Source organism: Elephas maximus, chromosome 4, assembly GCF_024166365.1.
Source record: "Elephas maximus indicus isolate mEleMax1 chromosome 4, mEleMax1 primary haplotype, whole genome shotgun sequence".
NCBI lineage: Eukaryota > Metazoa > Chordata > Mammalia > Proboscidea > Elephantidae > Elephas > Elephas maximus.
Window position 1 is genome coordinate 32,113,504 of NC_064822.1, and position 24,759 is coordinate 32,138,262.

Here is a 24,759-nt window from a genome sequence, read left to right on the forward strand (position 1 = left end):
GTGGGTTCAAACTGTCAACCTTGTGGTTAACAGCTGAGTTCTTAACCGTTGCATCACCAGGGCTCCTTAGCATAACCTATATTCTTGTGCTTAAGAGCATGGGCAAAATGCCCTGTGCCTCATTTTCCTTGGTTATCCAGAGGGTATAATTCCTACCTCATACGGTGGTTGCAATGAAGTTAGATACTCCATGTAAGGTTTTTACCACAACGCCTGAACCATAATAAGTGCTCAGTAAATACTGGTTCTTATTAGCTATTAGAAACAGAATTTAAACTATATCACCTAAAAATGCACTAGCACAGAGGTCACCTTTTGATACCAAGAAGAATTTTAAGTTCACAGAAACCTAGAGGTGAAGGGAAGGTAAGGAAGTAAAGACAGTACGTGCAAAAAATTCTTTGGAGAAGACAGGCTGTGGGGAGTCGGGACAAACTAGGGCAGGGGGGTTAGTCTTGAAGGAGAGCTTAAGTTTTGTGTACGGTTTTTGTTTGCTTGCTTATTTTGTCAATGTGTGTGTGTGTGTACACACACTACAGGCAAGCAGAAGGGGAGATGACAAATAAGTATAGCAGACCCTCTATTCAAGTCGTTTAAAATATGAGGAAAATGAAAACATTAGGAGTTAAAAGAACCAAGCATGATGATACTACAGAAAAAATGTTATGTAGTATATTGGAGTCTACTTTATAAACTCGTCTTTCACAATCTACTTGTGTTTAAAGATGCCCTTAATAAGCTTGTTATTTTGTGCTGACGAGTTGAGTCTGTCTCACAGTGAGGCTATAGGGCAAGGTAGAACTACTCCCACGGGGTTTTCTAGGCTTTAATCTTTATGGGAGATTACCAGGTCTTTTGTCCTGCTGAGCTGCTGGTGGTTTCGAATTGCCAACATTCCAGTTAGCAACTGAGCACTTAACCCTAGGGCCACCAGGACTCCTCCTTAATAAGAAACCCACATAAATGTTTCCTTTTTGCTATATATATATATATATATATATATCCCAGTGCCATCGAGTCGATTTTATATTTAATACACACAAGATGCAGACCTGAAAAGCTGCTCTTTGTTCACTTGGTCAGCCAGCTTTCCCCATTGACTTACACCATAAAATCATGCCCAAGTCTTCCGTGTGTTCAGTAGCAGGCCAGGTTGTAGGTGGGGAAAACAGGGAGTCTTGAGATGGAAAAGTTGGTTGTAAAACCAAGTATAAACGTGGGAAAAATACAAAAAACAAACTAATTGCCATGAAGTCAATTCTGACTCATGGCAACTTCATGTGCTTCAGAGTAGAACTGTGCTCCATAGGGTTTTCAAGGCTGTGACCTTTCAGAAACAGATCACCAGGCCTGTATTCCGAGGAGTCTCTGGGGGGGGTTGAATTGCCAACCTTTCAGTTAACAGTTGAGCGCTTAACCATCCGTGCCACCAGGCCTCCATTAGTTGAAACGGTCCAATAAATGTAATTTGATTCAGAGAAAGACAAAGCAAGTTCATCCTGCAGGTGCAGCAGAGCCTGATACTACCTATTGGATATATGTTTTAATTTATAGTCTGCAATCCAGAATTTTTACATTTTGAGCTTATTTAACACAGGGGAACTCTAGGACAAAGGGAATTATTGTGTTGATGAATTTATATATTCAGAACTACTACCAAATGTATGCATAAGCAATGAATATGAAGGGAATTCATTGACCCAAAACTATGTCCTATACTGTAAATCAGAGCTTTGTTTTAGATAGTGTCATGGATTGAACTGTGTCCCCAAAAAATGTGTCAGCTTGGTTAGGCCATGATTCCCAGTATTGCGTGGTTGTCCTCCATTTTGTGATTGTAATTTTATGTTAAAGAGGATTAGGGTAGGATTGTAAAATCCTTACTAAGATCACATCCCTGATCCAATGTAAAGGGAGTTTCCCTAGGGTGTGGCCTGTATCACCTTTTATCTTATGAGATAAAATGAAAGGGATGGGCCACATAAACCAGAGACTCCATCAGCCTAAGACCAGAAGAACTAGATGGTGCCCGGCTACAACCAATGACTGCCCTGACAGGGAACACACCAAAGAGGCCCTGAGGGAGCAGGAGAGCAGTGGGATGCAGACCTCAAATTCTCATAAAAAGATGAGACTTAATGATCTAACTGACACTAGAAGGACCCCGGAGGTCATGGTCCCCAGACCTTCTGTTAGCCCAAGACAGGAACCATTCCCAAAGCCAACTCTTCAGACAGGGATTGGACTGGACTACAGGATAGAAAATGATACCAGTGAGGAGTGAGCTTCTTGGATCAAGTAGACACATGAGACTATGTGCGCAGCTCCTGTCTGGAGGGGAGATGAGAAGGCAGAGGGGGACAGAAGCTAGCTGAATAGACACGAAAATAGAGGGTGGAGAGGAGTGTGCTGTCTCATTAGGGGGAGAGCAACTAGGAATATATAGCAAGGTATATATAAATTTTTGTATGAGAGACTGCCTTGATTTGTAAACCTTCACTTAAAGCAGGTTTTGTTTTTTTTTTTAAGCCTTTAAATAAAAAAATAAAAAAAAGGAAAGGGAAGTGAGCAGAGAGCGGGGAACCTCATACCACCAAGAAAGCAGCGCCAGGGGCAGAGCGCGTCCTTTGGACCCGGGTTCCTGCATGGAGAAGCTCCCAGTCCAGGGGAAGATTGATAACAAGGACCTTCGTCCAGAGTAGACAGGGAAAGTCTTCCCCTGGAGCCGACGCCCTGAATTTGGACTTGTAGCCTACTAGATTGTGAGAGAACAAACTTCTCTTTGTTAAAGCCATCCACTTGTGGTATTTCTGTTATAGCAGCACTAGATAATCAAGACAGATAGATTTAAATAAAGGTGTTGTTTGCTTATTTTAGAAACTTTCCAAATTCCCTGAGCACAGTTTTGTTCCATTTTGTATGCAGTGCCTATTATGTTCATGTATTTTCATGACACATTCACATTTAATGGAAGTATGTGCATAAATGCCAGGTATTCTACATTAGGCAGAATACTTCCATAAAAGCTTTATTTAAGGAATAAAAAAGAACGATGTCTTCAAAATTGAAACATACCATTTGTATCATTTGTCCCATGATTTCTGCTTTCTTAAAACACTCTTAAGGAAAAAAAATACAACCACTAACTTGCAAATTGGGGCAAAGCACTTCCCTTTAAAACAAAACCATTTTTTTGAAAATATCATGGCTTTTAACGGTCATTTTGGTGAACCACCTAGTAACATTATCTTTTAAATAAAATGTTATAAAAATTAAAGTATCATGTTAACTTTTTCTTCCATGGGCAAGTTTAATATTTAAAATTTAGATCATGTAACTACTTCTTTAGAATCAGTTCTACCTAATTTTTAAAGAATATGATATTTATAAACGAGAGAAGAGGGATATATATGTCTTAACACTGAAATTCTCAAATTTACATGTTAATCATTTGCTTATTGCTCATTTTAAATCTCTCTAGAATATTTATCTGAAGCTTTGCATTATCAGTCATAAAACAAACGAAAAAACTTATAGCTACATAAAAGAGGCTCTAAAATTGATATGACTTTTTCCATTAGGTCACATGATACTCAATAGTGAAGAGGGAGTAAGCTAAAATAAAGAATTCCAGACTCATCAGAAATAAAATGATCTGTGATATAATATGCACACTCTGGTCACAGTACTTTCATCAAATGTATTTACTCTCTTACTCACTTCATTGACTCAAACATTGGGTGAAACACCAACGAGATAGAAAGGAAAAGACCTCAAGTCTTTTCTCAACCATCAAGAGGGAGAAACAACAAATAGCAGTTGCAATGCAACCAAGTAACTGTTGCAACAGAAGTCAGTACACAGCCCTGTGGGAGCGTAGTAGAAGGAGCATCAAGACTTTTTCAGGTAGTTGCAAAGGCTTCAGAAAGGGAGATCTGGAGAATGACTTTATAGTCACCTTTAATCCAGAAGTCAAGCAGAGAGAGAACAGAAGAAGGAGAATATTTCAGCTCAGGGGACGAGCAGGTAAAAAGGCAAGAGTTTTGAAACAGCATAGAATATTCAGGAAATTACAGGTAGTTCAGACTGGCAAGGCAGTGGCAGGAGATGAGGATGGATAAACCAGACTGTGAGGGCGTTCTATGGCATGCTTCAGAAATTAAATGTTGCCTTGGTGGCAATAGGCAGCCAATATGGAATTTGAGCAGGGAAGTGACACGATCAACAAGACTTTGGAGGTTGTAGTGCATAATGTTAGCTCTCACTCCAGGCCCCGTCGGATTTCTCTGAGGCAGGAAACCACCCCATGGCAGCTGGGCAGAGCGAGGCTGCCATTTCCCCTCTGTCAGGGCCCCAGTGCGACTGCGCTGACCCGATGACGACAGCATTATTACAGGAGCTGGCCACCAGTCCTGATGGACAATGCCCCTACACACGCCCCGAAGAAGAGCCCACCCCTAGTCTGTCCCCTCCCCGTATATGAAGCCCTGTGCCTGCCGGTCAGAGAGCCATCTTGGCAAGGCAGGTCAGGGTGGTCTTCATTGCTTGGGCAACCAAATAAAGTTTTTCTTCTTTTGCTTTCACCGGACTGGTGCTTCAGTGACCTGCCAAGCGAGACCTGAAGGTCCAGTAACACTTCTATTACTGATTGACAGTTGTCAGCGTTTGAAAGCCCGATCCCATTGCCCCTGGTAGGACAGCCCTTACATGGGGTCTTACATCTGTACCTTACATCAGAGTCCCCCAGTGGGCAAGGCTGACTTACCCGTTACACCCAGTAGGCACACAGCCTGCAGCCAGGGGCAGGTTATCCAATAGGCAAGGTAAGCACAGTGCTTACCTGCTTACCAGATCATATGTAGTGAACAATTTCACTTTTTTTTTTTTACAACATCAAAGATGCTGCTTCTGGGCATGGCTGGCATCTGTCCCTCTCCCAACCCCACAGCACCTTCCTACAGAATCAAAGCCTCTTTTTAACTGTATAATCCCTGACAGGGGCTTACTTGTGCTTATTTACGGTGCAAATTAAGCACCGTGCTTACCTTGCTTATTGGATAATCTGCCCCTGCCTACACCCCACAATACTTTGTTGCTGTTGTTTTTGTTGTTGGGTGCCATCAAGCTGATTCCAACTCATAATGATCCAGTGTGACAATGTAGAGCCTCCCCTACAGTTTCATCGACTGTAATCTTTACAAGAGCAGATCACCAGGTTTTTCTCCCATAGAGCCGCTGGGTGGGTTCTAACTGCCACCTTCTCAGCAGCCAAGCACTTAACCTTTAAAGGCCCATGAAAATGTTTTAATTTATTTGAAAATTAGAAGGAAAACATCAATATAATAATAATGAATATATAATATAGAAACCAGCCTAGATTATATTTGTCTTTATACCAATGCAGTGGTAACATAGTTACTCATTTTTCTTTTTTCTTTATGGAGGAAGGCGTCCAGGAAAGTCTTAATGCAGCCCTGCCTGCAGGCTCAGGCTGAAGCTCCCTCCACAGAACTCTCTCTGGTTCTCATCCTGGCTTGGCTTCCTCTCCTCCCCTGTCCTACATCCCCCATTCCCCATGAGTCTCCCCTGGGAGCAACATCCTAATACATGACTTGCACGCAAATCCTCCTCTCACAGTCTGCTTTCTGGGGAATCCAGCCCAAGACAGAGCATAGTAATAAGTCATGGCAATATTTCCAGGTGAGATATCCTGGACACTGAACCAGTGTAGTGACAGTGAGGATAGCGAGGAAGGGAAGGGAAAATAGGTAATTAGGGGGCAGAATTGACAGGTCTTTGCAACAGATTAGATACAGGGCGAACGTAGAGCAGATCTGTAGGCATGGAAAACAGGGTGATGATGTAGTAAGGTGCCCATGAAAGAGCTGGGTAGGGTACCTAAAAATCAGTGTTTAGGGAGGTCTAAATTCAGTAGAAACTTCTGAGCTGAATAGGTAGATCTGAGAGTAGGTTTGAAGCCGAAGATATAAATGAAATTGCCTAGAGGTACCAGAAATAGGAGATCATGAAGCATTAATTTTTCTGGGGAATAGAGTAATCTAAGTTGACTATTTAATAGAACGCTTTCAACTCCAGAATTACAGCACATATTCTTGTCGAAATTAAAGCCAAACTTTATTAGCAATACTGAAGATATCTAGTGGGTTGTCTTGTGTAATTAATAATAATAATAATATCTCCATGCAAATCAACACAGGCTTCTAGACATAGAGAAATTAAGCAGAACCTTAAAAATCAGAGCACAAAAGAGCAACATTTCCATGTTTACTGAAAATATGATCTGTAGAATGGTCACCACTATTGAAATCATCATTTCTATAAGGCTGATAAACATGACCAGGACTATTAAAATGTTTCCTGGCTGATGCATGTTTAAAGAACAGTGTTTGACCCTATATCCTGGTCTCTAGTAGTCTGCATGGGTAGGAACCAGACTGCCCTATTGGAAGTACAAAAACAAAATCTTCAATGATGAAATAAAACCGAAATGATTAGTGACTGTGTACTAAAACCAATAGCTCTTGACATTGGCCTTATGGTCTTAGAAATGGAGAAATTACTCACAGTGATAGTCAGGGGCAAAAAGCCAAGCAAAAACAGTTTTATCAGACTAGAACCTGTGCTGGATAATAGGCCTGCAAGAGGCACCCTGGCCGGGTACCTGAGCAGGTAAACACAGTCCAAAATATGATCGCTTCGAACAGTCCTATTCAGTGATGCTCTAGCAATGTGCTCCCTAAATCTCTATCCTCTGCTCAGTTAATCTAAGACACCCCCTTCTCCTGTCTTTTTCCAAGCCCATAGATCATGGCCTGAAGCCTTGGCTCTGACTTGACCGTCCTTCCCACTCAACTTACAGCGATCCCTACTGACTTCTCAGGAGTCCCTGAGTGGCGTAAACAGTTAACACACTCAGTTCCTGATGGAAAATTTGGCAGTTTGAGTCCACCCAAACATACCTCAGAAGAAAGCCCTTGAGATCTTACTTCTGAAAAATCAGCCATTGAAAACCCTGTGGAGCACATTTCTACTCTGACACACATAAGGTTCCCATGAATTGGAATCGGCTCAACTGCAGCTGGTTTACTAACTCCCCAGTGTTAACTTTGGTCCTTCTACCTCCATCCTCTGGGATCCCATACTGAACGAAATGACTGTGTGCTGTGTTCCACTCTAACTTCCTCTCCCTCTTTGCTGCTTTTGGCATTCGAGAAGCAATTCTATCCTCTTAAGAGGCAATTCAAGATTGAACTAATAGGTAATATGAAAATCTTCTGAAAAAACTTAATCGAGAGCAGTAAAAATTACGGCATGCTGAGTTCGTTTCTGCTTTATTTACTTAAATCGTATTTATAATTGTTAATAATTAGCTAACAGTTACATGTGCAACCTCATTCAAATTAAAGAAGTAAAAATAACTGCATGATAACTTTGATCTTCCACAGTAAAACCAGAAGTTCAAAGGTACCATGAAAATAAAATTCAACTGCTCCTGACATTTGCAATGAATATTAATTTGCTTAAATTATTTGCTAAAAGCCTCACAGAAAAGCGCCCTTGAACTAATGTAGGTTAAAAGAGATACCCAGTAGTTACAGTTAAATTACAACACAATCATTTTAAATTTATACATTAATAGTCAATTTCTCATCTAACTCCTCGCTCTTTTTTTCCTTTTTTTTAAATTTTTTTTTTTTTTAATAATATGGTGTTTTGGTGAAAGTTTACACAGCAAATTGGTTCCCATTTAACAATTTCTATGCGTATTGTTCAGTGACACTGGTTACATATTTCACAATGTGTCAACATTCTCATTATTTCCATTCTGGTTGTTCTGTTTCCATTAATCTAGCTTCCTTGTTCCCCTTCCTTTTCATCTTTGCTTTACAGTAAATATTGACTGTTTGGTCTCAAATAGTTGATTTTTTTTTTTTTTAAACGAGCACAGTGATGTTGTTTATTTTATGAGCTGATCTGTTATTTAATTGAAACATGACCTCCGGGAATGGTTTCAGTCCCAGGTTTAAAGGGTGTCTCTGGGCAATAGCCTCAGGGGTTCCTTTGATCTCTAATGGTCCAGTAACCCTGGCCTTTTTTTAAGATTTTGAGTTTTGTTCTACGTTTTTCTCCTATTCTATCCAGGACCATCTATCATGTCCCTGGTCAGAACAACTGGTATACCTATTCTTTTCCTTTTATAAAAGTGAGATCAGACAATATTTGTCCTTTTGTGATTGACTTATTTCACTCTATATAGTGTTCTCCAGATTCATCCATGTTATATTTCAAGAACTCATCATTATTCTTTATAGCTGCATAGCATTCCATTGTATGTATGTACCACAATTTACTTATCCATTCATCTGTCGATAGGCACTTAGGTTGTTTCCATCCTTTTGCTATTGTGAATAATGCTACAATGAACACGAGGGTGCATATGTCCATTTGCATCACTGCCCTTGGATCTCTAGGGTATATATCCAGGAGTGGGACTGCTGGAGCATACGGTATGTCTTTTTCTAGCTTTTGGAGGTAGCACCACATCATCTTCCATAGTGGTTGTACCATTTTACTATCCCACCAGTAGTGGATCAGGGTTCTAATCTCCCCACAACCTTGCCAACATTTTTTGTTTTGTGTTTTTGATCGGTGCCATTTTAGCTGGAGTGAGATGGTATCTCATTGTAGTTTTGATTTGCATCTCTCAAATGGCTAATGATTGTATCTTTTCACGTGTTTGTGGGCCACTTGAATGTCCTCTTTGGTGAAGTATCTGTCCACATCCTTTCCCATTTTTGATTGGATTGTTTGTCTTTTTGTTGTCGGGTTGTAGAAGTCTTCTACATATTTTAAAGATCAGACCCTTATCAGATGTTGTTCTCAAAGATTTTTTCCCAGTCTGTAGGATCTCTTTTAACTCTTTTGATAGGATCTTTTGAAGAGCATAAGTATTTAATTTTTAGGAGGTCCCAGTTATCTAATTTGTCTTCCGTTGTTCGTGTGTTTGTAATTGTGTTTGATAATCTATTTCTAAAGACGATTAGGTTCCATAGTTTCTCCCTATATTATCTTCCAGGAACTTTATAGTTTTAGCTTTAACATTAAGGTCTTGGATCCATCTTGTGTTAGTTTTCGTGTATGGTGTTAGGTATGGCCCCTGTTTCATTTTTCTGCAAATGGATATCCAGTTTTGCCAGCACGGTTTGTTAAAGAGACCGTTTCTTCCCCATTGTATGGACTTTGACCCCTTGTTGAAAATCTGTTACCCATAGATGGATGCATTTACTTCTGGATTCTTAATTCTATTCCATTGGTCTATGTGTCTGTCATTGAACCAGTACCACGCCGTTTTGACTACTGTGGCTGTATAGTGTGTTTTGAAATCAGGAAGTGTGAGGCCTTTTACTTTGTTGTTTTTCTTCAGTATTGTTTTGGCTATTTGAGGCCTCTTTCCTTTCCATATAAAGTTGGTGATTTATTTTCCCATTTCAGTAAAGAGCAATGTTGGAATTTGGATTAGGATTGCATTGTATCTATAGATCGCTTTGGGTAGTATTGGCATTTTCACAATGTTAAACCTTCCAATCCATGAGCACGGATAGTCTTCCATTTAGATAGTTGTCTTTTAATTTCTTGCAGTAGTGTTTTATAGGTTTCACTGTATAAGTCTTTTATATCCTTGGTTAGATTTATATTCCTAGGTATTTATCTCTTGGGGGCTATTGTAAATTGTATAGTTTTCTTAGTTTCCTTTTCAGAGTTGTCCTTGTTAGTGTATAGGAACCTAACTGATTTTTGTTTGTTGATCTTGTATTCTGCCACTTTGATGAATCTATTAGTTCCAGTATATTTCTTGTGGAATCTTTGGGATTTTTTTATGTACAGTATGTGCCTCATAAAGTCCGATTGGGCAACATCTGACCACATGTACGTCCGTGGTCCCATATAGCTTTGCTAAGTATATATGGTATATATAAGTATATATGGCTAAGTGTATATACCTGTCTGGACCTAAGAAGAAAGCGGCAGAGGGAGGAGGAAGGGAAAAGGGAGTTCTGTGCAGATGTGGGACAAGTCATTAGAGGTCAGTGAACCTCGATGAGTCAGGCTGAGTGGTTGGGCTGAGTGGGTGAGTGGCTGCTGTGCTCGGCAGAACCTCTGCAGTCTGTTCACGGCATGCAGTGAGTGCCTGTTCTTCCAAATCAGGTTAGTGCAGCTGGGCTCCTGTGGCTTGCAGGGCTCAGGAAGGTGGAGCACGCTAGGGAAGGGTCCAAGAGGCAGGCGCTGCAGAAGGGCTTAGGAAAGGGCATGGAGTGGGGGATCCAGGGCCAGAGAAGGGATGGGAGAGGCGCCCTGGTGAAGTCACTGAATTGAGGGGACTGGAGAGCGGGACAGAGGCTGAGGAAGCATAGATACTTTCCTAAGTAATACGGTGTTCACGCAACGCCCAAATCACATAAAGTCCTATTTCACAGAACATATTGTGGATGTTCACTGACACATGACTGTATAGGATCATGACATCTGCAAACAGAGATGCTTATACTTCTTCTTTGCCAGTTTGGATACCCTTTATTTCTTTTTATTGCCTTATGGCTATAGCCAGGACTTCCAGTACAATATTGAATAGAGCGGTGATAGTGGGCATCCTTGTCTCTTTCCCGTTCTCAAGGGGAAGGTTCTCAGTCTTTCTCCACTGAGAATAATGTTGGCTGTTAGTTTAGTATATGCTCCATTACTTATGTTGAGGAACTTCCCTTCTTTTATTTTTCTCTTCTCTCTCCGGTATTGAGTTTCCTACACAGCTCTGTAGTGCCTTCAAGAGTTTGTCAAGACTTTCATTGACTTGGTTTTCATAATGGTGGCTGTAGCCAGGGATTGTAGGGAGGGATGTTTGTATTCCTCTTTCTAAGTTCCTGCCTCATGCTATCAAGAAACAAACTTCTGCCTTCATTTTTTCTTCACCCTATGTCTTAATTATCTAGTGTTGTGATAACAGAGATATCCAAGTGGATGGCTTTAACAAACAGAAATTTATTTTCTCACAGTTTAGGAAGCTAAAAGTTCCAATTCAGGGCACCGGCTTTAAGGGAAGGTTTTCTCTCTCTGTAGACTCTGAGGTTAAGGTCTTTGTCTCTTTTCTGCTTCTGTTCCTTGGTTCCTTGGTGATCTTCATGTGGCATGGCATCTATCTTCCCTAATCTGTGCTTCCTCGCTTGTTTCTGTGCCTAATCTGCTCTTTTTATATCTTAAAAGTGACTGGCTTACGGAAACCCTACATCGATACAGCCTCATTAACATAACAAAGAAAATCCTATTTCCAAATGAGATTACATCCACAGACATAGGGGCTAGGATTTACAACGCATAGTATTGGGGGGGACACAATTCAATCCATAATACCCTCGTGCCTGTACAGCTGGCCCTGGCAAGCACTCTCTTTTACTTCAGAGAAGGTGAAGTCTAGAAACAACATCTCTTCCTTGCCAACAGGGTCCCAGCAAGATTTGACCATTGGAAGAGTCTCATGTGAGATTTGGAAGATGGAAGTCTGTATTCTCTGATGGTGGCTGAAAACGGGTGCATGGACGTCGGCAGACAACAGAAGCGAGGTTTGAGCCACGGACTTCAGCATCTCCACCCAGTGAGTGATACAGGGAGTTAAGCAAGTTTCCCTTCTATTCCCACGCTTCCAGATTGTCTAAAGGTGATCATCCTGAACTTGCTGTTCCACCCTCCAGTGGTTGTACAAGTCTCTAATTCCCTGAGTTAAACTTCTTTGCACTTGAGATGCCTGAATTAGCTTTTGTTTTCCTGACCAAACTCTGACAAGCATACCTTCTTATTCATTCTTTCCTAGGAGAGAAGAGTGATTGGCTTGATCAGTTGAAGTTTGCCATTGCCTGGACCACGTTTTACTAGTGAGCAGGCTTATTTCGTCTTTCACGTTCTGGGATCAGACAAAGAGGGCTCTCTTTTGCTCCTTGTTCCCTTTTGGCCAGCACATCTGGGAAGGTATCAAAGCCTACTGCATTAGTTTCCTATTGCTGATGTAGCAAATTAACACAAATTTAGTAGCTTAAACAATACAAAGTTATTACGTTATAGTTCTTAAGGTCAGAAGTCTCACGGGGTTAAAATCAAGGTGCAAGTAGGGCTGCATTCCTTCTGGAGGCTCTAGGGGAGAATCTGTTTCCTTGCCTCAACACGTCTCAATCTCTGAACCTCCTGCCTCCCTCTTATTAGGATCCTTGTGTTTACACTGGGCTCACCTGGATAATCCAGGATGACCTCCCCATCTCAGAATCCTTAATTTAATCCTATCTGCAAAGTCCCCTTTGCCATGTAAGGTAACATTTTGTCAGTTTGTTAACCTCTTGCACTTAAGAGCAAGAGGTTGAGTTGAGGGGTTCCATCTGGTGGCTTCTGTTGTTCCTGTGGCTAGGAAGTGAGGCCACCTGTCAGTTCAGTGGGGGACAGCCATGGAATGCAAAGTTGAGGTGGCTGGAAAGAGGTGATGTGGCAAAGGGGTACATAGGGGTCAGAGGCAAAGGAGAGTTACTAGGCAGCACGGAGGTCCCCTTCCAGCTGGTGACCAAGAATTTAGGGTGTCACTGAGGCTGGCAATCACAGGCCTTGGAACATGTCTCTACAAGGACATGATCTCCACCTCACCCAGATTCCAAGGGTGGAAGAGGAGTATGCCATAGCCACATAGCCAACTAGGGTACAAAGTGGGTGGGTGGGTTTGCCATTGCCCTACCATGGCCTCCTGCCACCTCCCCATTGTCCCTAACTCTTGTCCTAGACTGTCATATAGGGGCTAGCCCCAGTGGCTGAGGAGACCCAGGGCAAACAAATAGGCTGCGCTTCTTCCTTCAGTTGGGCCTGGAGCGAGGAGAGCTGGGTGGCTCAGGTCACTTGGCCATACACACTCAGTGCAGGTAGGGCCTGGGGCCTACCTGGGAAGGTCATTGCACACAGTCTCAAGTGCATAGTTGAGGAAAATAGCTGGGGCTCAGAGCCAAGAAGAAGCTGTCACAGATTTTGGAATTAGGACATGGGCATCTTTGGGAGGCCAATATTCTGTCCATCGTACCTCCTTCTACAACTGCCTGTCAGCCTCATCCATATTTAAGTAAGTGGTATTGGAGTCTGCTCTGCAGATCTGGTCCCTCTCTCCCTCTGCAAGCACCCCTGAGCTTGTGGGGCCCAGGTCTAGATGAAGAGAGGGAACAAGAAGCCCTACTTTCAATGAAGCCTAAACCATAATTCTAATCCAGATTTTGTCATGTAGCACTGCACTGGGGATTATACAGACTAGCAAAATCACTGTTTATTTTTCATCCGGCTGGCAATCTTTGCTTTGTCGAACAGAACCCCAGTGAGTGAAGGGGGGTGCAGGGGGACCCAGTCCCCTAGACTCATTGTGCCCACACTGTAGATATTTGATGAACTATTTTGAAGATTATTTTGCAATGGAATTTATTTCTAATGTACCTCATCTGTAATTCAGGTTTTTGTGAAACAAATTTTTCAAAATTGAGACACATCTGCATAAATCTTTATTTGAGTAAAAGTTTAGCACAACTTGAACCACCTGCAAAATATAATGAACTTTCCAAAAACACTAAAAATACAGAGAAGTCATAGTACCCAATATTTCTCAACTTTATACCAGTACAGAAAACCCTTGTGAATGCTGATCAATGAAGCCACCCTACTCATTCACACTGGATTAACAAGCACACATACATTTTTCACATCGCCGGTTTCTCAAGCCAATACAATCCTCACTAGCTATAAATTAAGTCTTCTCCCTGACATTTAAAACTGAATATTTAAACCAATATCAGATGCAGAATTGTCCTTGATGACAAGAGAGCAATGGAGTTAAAGATCATAATTCCTGCCAGTGCAGGGGTTTCCCCACCTGTGTAACTGGGAATACTGTTGATTAGAACACATCAAAGGATTAATAGAAATTTTAAAATAATATGAGCTAAAGCCAGAAATCATGCTGACCTGAATTATGAGGCTGCTCGAGGACTCCTTTGTCTAGAAAACGTGCAGCCTGACACTAAAGAAGGCCCCATCCCACTCTTGTTGCTATACTTCCTCAATTATTCATTAGCCATTCATTCGTTCTTTATCTACTATGTACCAGCACACTGGGGATGGGAAGGTAAGAACACACGATTCCTGCCTTCAATTTGCTTACTCCATTTTATCAGAGGAGAAAAACATTCAATGAACCTGTCACACAATATAGGAAGTGCAACAGCAGAGGTATTGGAAGCAGAGAGAAGTCGTCAATAATTGTGCCCACAGAGCTCACGGCAAGAGGCAACGTAGCTTAATGGGTACGCCTGCGGACTATGGAGCCAGACGGCCTCTTTGTGACTGTGGGCGAGTTCCTGCAGTTCCCTATGCTTCCATAGCAATTGTGTTGATTGAAGGTAATAAAAGCACCTTCTTCCTGGGATTGTCCTAAAAATTAAAGGAGTTAATATTTGTAAAGCACTTAGAACAGTGCCCGGCATAATAAATGTTAGATAAGTGTTTGTTAAGTGAATAACTGGAAGTAGATGGAAAGTTTCACAGAAAAGATCACATTTGAGTCAGGTTTTGAAGAATAGGTAAATATTTGTCAGGAAAGAAGGAAGGAGGGTAGCGTCTTTTCTCTGAGAATTTTCCCCACTACTATTATCGCTGGATACCTGGGAGGAGATGCCCAAAGTACCAAGTGGCCAGAGGCTGGTGGGCACTGTGCAGGGTCAAACACCTGGAGCGCAAGCCAGGGACTCCTTAACTCAGAACTTTGCACTTCTCAGCAGCTTCAGAAAGAGCCAACGCATCTGCCTCCAAAAGAACCCAATACCCGAGAGTAGATCCACATTGCCCTTTTTCTCTAGTCTCAGTTGGTGAAAACAAGCCCCTGGCAGGGACCAAAGCAATAGGGGGAAGATTTACTAATCACCACTAGAGGGAGGGCTAGTCACACTTTGCCTAAAGGTGTTCAAGGGACCAGAGGTTTTTAATCTGAGAATGAGGCCAAAAGGAAGGAGAAAAAATGAACACTGCAGTTGGGAGGAAAAGATAAACAAGCAGAAAGGAAACCCAATACCATAATTGCTTTGTCCCTTCTACAAAAGGGTATGAGATGCCAACATCCAACCCTGGGGATCCGGTGAACAAAGAACACGGGTGAGATTGAGAAAGCTGAGATCAGAACTCTCAGAGAGACTCCAAGGAGCTAAGTACCCTTGGCCTGTGCATGGGGGTCACGCAGAGGCCTCTGGGTGGGAGGCTAGGAGAGTGTGCCCATCCCCTTATCAACAATGAGTGACACGGATAGATATTTAGACACTGAGATTTGACTTCCAGTGGTCTTAATTCTTAAAGATCTCTACATACTTGATGTTGGTTATACATTTTATTTTTTTTTTACACTCTATTAATTTAGCATCACTTTATAAACTTGAATTTAAAAGCTGGGGATCCAAAATTGCTTATATAATCTCCTGTTCTATAGAATAAACCGGAGGAGTCAAGGAGCTGATCATTTACAAAATATCAACCTAGATCTTCACTGTGTAACATGATAGAAATAATTAGGATTTCACTAATTAGAAATTAACTCCTATTTTTCATAAGAAAAATAAAAGTAGTTTTATAAAAGTATTATTTTTTAATGCTCAACAATGAATTAAACAGATTTTTTTCCAAGACAGCTGGGAACCTAAATTCCATATGTAACATTGTTTCTCTGAAAAAAAGAAATCCAAGCAACCCACTTATGAAGAAACCTTGAAATCAAAATACATTTGAAAACTAGGCAAAAAAATTATGTGTTCGTAGTCCCGTTCTTTAGGAAGCTAAAAGTCACTCCTCTCACCTTTTTTTTTTTAATCATTGTGATTGTTTACACTTCTGTTTTAGAATCCATATCTCATACACACACACGCACACACCACATACACAATCTATCCCCGTGCAGCTCTGGCTGCACCTCTTTTACAGGTATATGAAAATGGGTTTCTCACAGTTGTACTTCAAGGTTGTTGGCCCCATTTTTGCTGCTGTGGTAACTTTTCCTGGCTCCAGAAAACCTACTTTAAACTAATGTAAATTGGACAAGGTCACAGAGAATGCTAAGAACAGAACCAGTAACCTAGAAGTACTAAATCCAAGGCTTTCTTTCTATTTCTAGGGCAAAAAATGGGCAAAGCATAACATTTTTCTCTGGTAGGGCAAAACCATTATGGATACTCAGAATTGAGAATACTATACGTTGAGTCAACTTCTAAATGTGATGGCTTTGAGTTAGCAGGAATTACAAGCTGCATAGTTTAGTATAAGGAGCCCTGGTGGCACTGTGATTAAAGCACTCTCCTGCTAACTGAAAAGTCGGAGGTTCGAACACACCAGCTGTTCCACAGGAGAAAGATGTGGCAGTCTGCTTCTGTAAAGATTTACAGCCTTAGAAACCCCATGTGGCAGTTCCACCCCATCCTACAGGGTTGCTATGAGTTGGAATTGACTAATGGCAGAGGGTTTTTTATAGTTTGTATAGTAATTTGTATAGAGATGTAATAGTGTACCCAATCTGAACACATAGACACAGTACCTGCTCACAATATCCCTGTGGAACCATGACAACATTCTATCATTTCAGCCAACAGTGCATTTACCAGGTACCGTCTATTAATTAAGGAATTAAGAAGTGTTTATTTAGCATATAAAAGTCCCTGGGTGGTGTCAACAATTTGCCCTCAACTACTAACCTAAAGGTTGTCAATTGGAACCCACTCAGCAGCTCCAAGGAAAAAAGGCCTGGTGATCTGCTTCCATAAAGATTACAGCCAAGAAAATAATCCTATGGAGCTCAACTCTACTCTGTAACACATGGTGTCGCTACGAGTTGAAGTCAACCTGATTGCAATGAGTTTGGTTTTTGGTTATGTAGCATATAGTATATATGCTGTTCCTAGCCCTGTGGATAACTTTACAAGGGATCGTTTTAATTTTTATTTTTTCATGTAATGCCTCATTGGTTAGTTGATAATGTCCTCATTACTCCTCCTCACCTAAAATCTGGTAGGTCAGGAGGCAACCAATGATAACAGCCATGTAAGACAAGTAAGAGGTAAACACAGGAGCAAAAAGATACCTAGGGAGTCTCTCTCAGTTTCCTCTGACATTCCTGCTCTTAGTCCTGACTTGGCAAGGTGACTCCAGGAAGAAATGATGTTCCAGGAACAGCTCTATTTTACAGATTGGCCATCATCAACTCCTTTGCGCCCTGGGAGAACACTATTCCCAGGCTCCCACTGCCACTACCATTTGAGAAATACGACCTGATCCCTTAGAGGAAAAGATCCTTACCACATTCGAGAAGAACTTGGGTGGATATCAAGATAGGATGTGACACAGTGACCTGGAGGATGTCACACCATGACCCAACAGTAACCTTCCAGATCCCCAAGACAGAAGGAATTTCATGGAAAGGATCAGGCCATATCTTGGAGAGACAACTGCACTTATTTCCTAATTATTTCCAGCTGTAGATGTAAACAATCGTTGGGAATCCTTCCAGGTCATTTCCAAAAAGAACATCTAAAGGTCCTGGAAGAACTGTGCCTGTGACTATAATCATGGTCAAAAGAGGGACTAAAAGGCCAGGAGACCAGAGGTGACACATGATATTAATAACAATAATGTCTTACACTAATTAAACATGTCCTACATGCCAGGCACTGTGTTAAGCACTCAGCATGCACTGTTTCATTAGTCTGCGATAAAGTTGGTGTCAATGTTTTAACAATGAGGTTGGAGTAGTAACGGCCGTCAGGCACATTGGCGGTTTAATTGTCATATGTTGTTAGAGTTGAACATTGCCCAACTTTCTGTCCCTTACGACTCCCAACACCGACAACAACTTCATTGTAGACCAGGCCATAGCCTGCTGTATGGGCAGTGTTTTGAACAGTAAATCATAAGACTGGACGCTGCAAGTGAACATCTATGAATGATAACATCAGCTAATTATGAGCTACGACACCCTGTGTGGTACATATTACTAACAATAAGATGTACAAAAACAAAACTGGACGGTCATAATTGCAGTTCATTGTAACTCAAATACATTTTAAGTCGGGGACTACCTAAGTAGGAATTCTTTTGTACACTTGAGTAGTTCCTGGGTGGTGCAAATGATTAACATGCTTGGCTCCTAACCAAAAGGTTGGAAGTTCAAGTTCCCCCAGAGGCACCTTGAAAGAAAGGCCTGGTGATCTACTTCTAAAAAATCAGCCACTGAAAACCCTACAGAGGACAGTTCTATTCTGACACACAGGGGGTCACCATGAGTCATAGTCATCTTGATGGCAACTGGTTTTTTTGTACATTAGAATCTGATCCTGGAAAATTCAGATCCTTCACCTTTCTAGGCCCCAGTCTACTCATCTCCAAAACCAGACTAGATTTATAAACTCTGATAAACTATAATTCCACACTCCTATAGCTTCAGCATTTCTGTACCCTCCCTAAAGTTCCAAACTAAAGTTCTGCCCCTAGAGTGAACTTTTTTTTTAATTGAACTTTAGATGGTTTACAGAACAAACTAGTTTCTCATCAAATAGTGCACACGTTATTGTATGACATTGGTTAACAACCCCACGACATGTCAGCACTCTCCCTTCTCAACCCTGGGTTCCCCATTACCAGCCTTCCTGCTCCCTCCTACCTTCCAGTCCCTGCCCCAGGGCTGGTGCGTCCCTTTAGTCTTGTTTTGTTCCCTGGGCCTGTTCAACCTTTGGCTGAAGGGTGAACCTCAGGAGTGGCCTCATTACTGAGCTGCAAAAGTGTCCAGGGGCCATACTCTCAGGGTTTCTCTAGTCTCTGTCAGGCCAGCAAGTCTGGTCTTACTTTTTCAGTTAGAATTTTGTTCTACATTTTTCCTAGAGTGAACTTTTGCCATATCTGCAAGGCTTACTCAAATAGCCATTTGATCTAAGAGTACCGTTCTGGTGATACTTTGAATTAAATATCCACAACAGGAGAAACAACTCAGTGTTTGGTTAAAGAATCCCAAAGTTTAGCTACTTTTATTAGTATGTATTTCCATTTGTTTCCAAATTGTAATTTTTAAGCCACCATACATTGTTCCCATGCTCTTCCTAGAACTCCAACTATGTCTTAAAATATCTGCAAAATAATTAATAATGGAAAATGTAGGGATTCTTCCTATTCATTAATTACAGATTGCTCATCAATGTTGGTATACTAAATCAACAACATCAGATAGAGTGCAAAATCCAAAATAAAATACATTGACATATTCTGATTTTATAATTCCTAATTAAGTCATGTAAGTGAAATAATTTCATTTTGTAAGTAGAGAAAATTCTGGAATGGCCTCAAATCACATAGCACTAAGAAGCCTCCAATAACTATATCTAGGATTACTGCCTAGACTTTCTGGTTTTTTTTTTTTTTTTTTTACTTAATTATTATTACCACTGATAAGGAGTGCAAGATAAGCAGTTCTGCTGTTCATTTAAGAAGAGTATATGAAGCTTTAGTATTCTGTTAAAAAATAATAAAACTAAATTAAGGGGAAAAGAACGGTTATCACTCACCTTGGAATTTACCACTATTTATCTGAGTACAATGGTAACTGGGACTCATCTGATTAAACCAAGCAAAGTCGTGGCTATACGTATTTAACCTTCATTGGTAAAATCTATATAAATATTTGAATCACGTTTAAATTAAATACGGTTAAAAAAACAAGGGGGTAGAAATGTACATATTAAGTAGCAATATCATTATGAGATGTTTGAAGGGATTCTTTTGGTGATTTAGAGTATTTTTCCATTGATCTGTCCCACTTCCCTGGGCACATCCAAATCCCCATATTCTCTACGTATCCGCAAGAGCTTGGCACAATGACCTCCACATGGTAACTTAACAGAGACCTTGCTTTCAAGAAGTTATAATCTAAAGATCCACAGAGCTGCATGCATTGCATAGATAGAGAACTGAGTCATTGGGTGTTGATAATTTCCACTAAATGAAAATGGGAAGTAAACCTGTTTGTGAAAGACATACTTTCAAATATTAATGAGCCTCATCTTCTTTTCCCTCTTGCCTTCTCTAGCTCTGTTTCTTTCTTTCCTCTCATTCTCCTCCTTCTTTACAGTTTCCCAAAATACATCATGGTATCTTTAAGACACGTTTAACTATGGATAATTAATTCCTTTATTCATTTAACAGAAATTATTCTTGACCTACTATGTGCCTGGTACACTGTTGGCCTCTGGGGGTCAAAGGTGAATATTATAATGGTGTCCCTGCCTTCAGCAAGGACACAATCTAGCAGATGTTGGACCACACGATTAATGAGTCATTATGATTAAAACCAGGTAGCGCCTGCACTTCACTGTAGGACGTATGTTTCCCCCTTACTTTCCAGACCCCTTCTCTTATAGACTGCAAGCTTCCTGCGTCCTGGGACCATACACTAATCGTGTTCATTGCCCGAGATTTAACACAAATCCTGGCACATAGTTGGTCCACATGAAGTGTTTTAGATCAATGAACACATGAATGAATAGGAGTAAATGAAATTAGGGGATCAGTATGCATCAAGGATGACTTTCTGGTGCGGTGGTGTTGTTTTGGGGAGGGTTGTTTTTGTTTTACCCAGTGGGATTAGATTTTAATTAACCACAAGACGGCAATGGGTTTTTTCCCCTCCAAAAGTGTAGCCCTTGGTATCAGAAGCTGAGCAGCGTTCTGGTTTCTAGGTACAGAGAGTTCGACGCTGGAGGAAGACGCCTTCGTTGCCTTCCTGAAAAAAATCTCATTATATTTTACATAAAATTCCCTGAGAACCCTCCCCAAGCGAGAAGAAGGTGCGGAAGCTGACCTGCACTGCCCTAGCCTGTCCTCTTCAGGACTCTGATCCTAGAAGGAGCGCAGCTTCCATAAACTTTTTTTTTTCCCTCCATTAGAAGTTTGGTCAGTTAAAGAATAAAACCTCCTTGGGGGAGTTCAGTTAAGGAAAGGGAATTAAAAAAATAGAATAATTGAACGTGCCCCAAGAACAAGTGAGCAAACGCAAAGGGTCTCTTTACAGTAGACCTGGCCTCGCCGGACCCTTGCAAGCTGCCTGGAACCGTCTGACAAGCCGGGAAGACTCGCAACGGCGCGGGGAAAGCAGCCGGAGGCCCGCCGCCGCCGCCGTTCAGCCTGCTCCCCGAGCGCTGTCGCCCTCATTTACGCCGTCCAATTACAAGAATTAGCGCTGAGGCTCCAAAGGCACCTAACTAACATCTACTGTAGCCACCCAAAGCGCCACGCCCGCCCCTCTCTCGATCTCAGTCGTCTCGGTCGAGGCTGGAGCGTCTCGGAGGACCCCAGCCTCCCATTTGAGCCTCCGCGTCCGGATTCTCCGGCGCCCCTACCCTCTCCAGCATCGCTACCTCCGGGCCGGCTTCTTCCAGCCGTCCGGAAACGCGATGCCTCAGAGCAACGCCGAGTGAGAAGCGGAGCAGTATCCAAGTGGCACCCCTGTTTCCTGCCTCTGAGAAACCCCTTGCTCGCCACTCCAGGGGGGCACACCAAGGTCACCAGAATAGGTGGGGTTGCCTCCACCTTCACTCTCTTCAAATCTTTCCTTTTCTGAGATCCCTAGGGTAGGGTTCCTTCCCCGCCCCTTACGGCAACTGGGGGGGGTCTCTTCTTTGGCACCCCCACCACCCCAACGGGAACCTTTCCTGCCTTTGCCCTCCTGACCCTTGTCCCCGTCTCGTAACGCTCACTTTCTCTCTCGGGTAAAGCTCCCTCCTAAGTCTCCCCTCGCTTTCCTTCGAGGACGAGGGGAGGAGATGTACCTCCCACTCTTAGGGGGAGCGGCGGGGAAACCGACGCAAACTTCTGCTGCACTTACTTCAGGCCGAGGCTGCCGCCCCCTCGCCTCTCCTTGCTCTCCCACAGGCTTCTGCTCCGGGGTGACCTGGAGCCCCGCGCTCTCATTCCCCACACCAGCGCCACTGCGAAATGCGCAGGAGAGATTGGGGGTGGCGAGTGGTTTCTCCCCGCGAGTGCGCGGAGAGCAGAAGTCCCAGGGCCCGAGTCCCGCCGCTTTGCTGGGCTGCGAGACGAGCAGTGGCCGCCTCCAGCAGCCCGGGGAGGCTGCGCCCCGCGCCCCGCGCCCCGCTCCTCCGCTGGGTCGTTTCTGGCTGAGTTGCAGTTTCAGCGCCCGCCAGGACTGCAGCACCCTCTGCGTCCTCCCCCCGGAAACGACTTTCAGTTCACCTGGAGGCTCGCGATGCTCCCTCGCGGGCGGGCAGCGAGCGTGACAGCGTGTGCAGAGGAGAGGGAGGAGCGCGCGAGCGGCGGCTGCCCGAGTGCGCCTCCAGCTTCCTAGCCGAGGAGCGCACAGCCCTCTCCAAGCCCTCTCCTCGGGACTGCAGTCCTGACGTCACCGCTTCCCCCCACCCCGCCCCACGGAGGAGCGGCGCGGAGGGTGGGGTGCAGGGAGCGAAGACGTGTGAGTGTGAGCTCGTGTGTGTGTGCCCGCGCGCGTGTGCCCCGCAGGGCTGGCGACCGGTGGAAAGCTCAGCTGGATCCTAGGGGGAGCCTGAAACAGAGCGTCCTGCGAACGGGCGCGTAGGAGCTGCCTTGAACAGCCGGGGGCGCTGGCTTCCAGGTTGGGGCGGAGACACTGGGAAGCCGAGTTTGGATGCGACTAAAAGAAATGGTTTAACGCGGTGCGGGGAGGTGGCAGAGCAGGAGTTGGACATGCTCTTCCCCTAAGTTGGAGGTTGCGCTGGACGCCTTTAAAAAGCTGCGCGTTAGGTTTTTTAAGGGGAAGAAAGGTATAGACGGTGCGTAAGAGTTGATTTTCACGCCCCTGTAGGAGGGAGCGGAGTTGGAGATGGAGAGCTCTTGAAGTCCCTTGGACCTCCACTCCCGCCACAAGGTCCCTGGAGGTGGCCGGCTTTGACGCGCCAAGGACGCCTCTAGCTTCCTCAGAGCTGACATCTAGCTCCGATGCTGCGTCTACTGACCAGTTACTGCTAATGGTCTTGCCCGCCTGTTTCCCCGATGCGCTTGTACCTCGGGAGTCTCCGCCAGAAGCTGAGAGAGCACACTCGAGTGAGTGAAAGGGGTCAAGGCAGCCTGAAGCTGGGCTCATGGGGGCTCAAGACCCTGCATTTGAGTCCTGAGCCTGAGGCCACGGTGGTGAGAACTCCTAGCAGTGTTCCTCGAGGTCATCTAGGTGAGGCCACAGTATGAGTCTTTACCACCATCCAGGACCTTACGCTCCAGAGAGGAACATAAGTAGCCACCCAACTTTCCTTGTTTTCTGAAATTGTCCTGGGGGACAAAAATAGAAGGGGTTTTGTGCGGAGGCGCCAAAAGACTGCTCTTACGGTGGTGCTGGGAAGACTAAAGGTTGTCCCTGGAGTGTCTGTGCTTTAGCAACGACCTGGGGCAGTATCTTTGGGGCGGAGCGCGCAGCTCCTTGTGCCTCCCGCACGCCTCTTGCGCTCCCCTGCCGACTTCTGAACGCCCAGTTGAGAGCTGCCAGCTCGCCGCCCGCCGCCTTCCGGCTGGAACAAAATATGCAATGCGCTCCTGGCCTGCCAGATCGGCTGTCAGCAGCGAGGCGTCAGGCGTGCTTTGCAATGACCACCACAGCCGCCAGCAATTTTGCCCACGTCGGGTTGCAGTGGTTTTTAACTGCAAGTGTTTTCCTTCCTGAATCCAGAACAGTGTGCAATCGCCCAGATGTACCTTACTCATTAATTTTTTTTTTTTTAATGGAAGGAGTGAAGGATGGGAAACGGGAAGTAAAGAAGGGGAGAGAAATATCCCCTGCCCACAAAAGCTTTCCTTTTTTTCTTTTTTGGCTTCAGCTTTTTAGAGTTACTAACGTAGAATCAATCCTGGTTGAAGCACCAGTAAGTTTCGTTAAAATCTTGATGTTCAAATGAAAATTTAACAAAAAAGAAGTAAGTCCGGTTTCATGGTCTACCGCCTTAGGTTTCATTATCTTAGGAATTCTCACATTTGAAAATCAGAATTCTAGCTAATTGAGCAAAATTAGTTTTCCTTAATTATGGGTGGAATTTAACAAATAATAGTATAATTAAAACAAGTGAAGATAAGGCATGTTCCTAGTTAAAACAAGGAAATATCAGAGAAGGTTATGGGGTCATCAGCTTCCAAGTCTTCTTGCAACCATCTTTTTTTTTTTTTTAAGGTATAAATTGTAAAACACCCTGTCATGAAAGAATTACATAACTAGATCCTAGTTATGTATTTTTCAGAGACAGCAATTCCTCCACGGGAATCACTGTTCCTGAAAATGCTAATTCAGATTAATATTGTGGGAATAAACAAGTCATTGGGAAATTAAAGGAACAGCTTAAAAACAAGACTGTGAAGTGGCAGCTGTGCTGGCACATGCAAACCTTCTAAGCTGGATTACGATTTTGCTTCCAAGTGTGCAATGTCAACAGCAAGCTAGTGACACTGTGTTAGCAGGTATGACAGCGTGGCTGTCAGAACCCATAAGTAACTGGCTATTAGACGTGGCAGGACTAAGCAAGCCTTCCTTTATATCCTGTTGCATTCCATTCACACCTCCAGGATAAGTATTTTAACATTTTAATGTGATTGGTTATTCCAGGGCAGGAATTTTGCCCTTGTTTCCACATG

General features: G+C 43.2%; 1 long non-coding RNA gene across 1 annotated transcript in view; it reads right to left on the reverse strand.

Annotated features, from left to right (window-relative positions):
* The window catches only part of LOC126074921 (uncharacterized), a 324,424-nt gene extending 301,912 nt beyond the window's left edge, over positions 1-22,512 (reverse strand). Inside the window, exon 1 of the long non-coding RNA XR_007517066.1 lies at positions 21,980-22,512. This is a non-coding gene — a long non-coding RNA (uncharacterized LOC126074921). The remainder of the gene's footprint in view (positions 1-21,979) is intronic.
* Between the last annotated feature and the right edge of the window lie 2,247 nt (positions 22,513-24,759).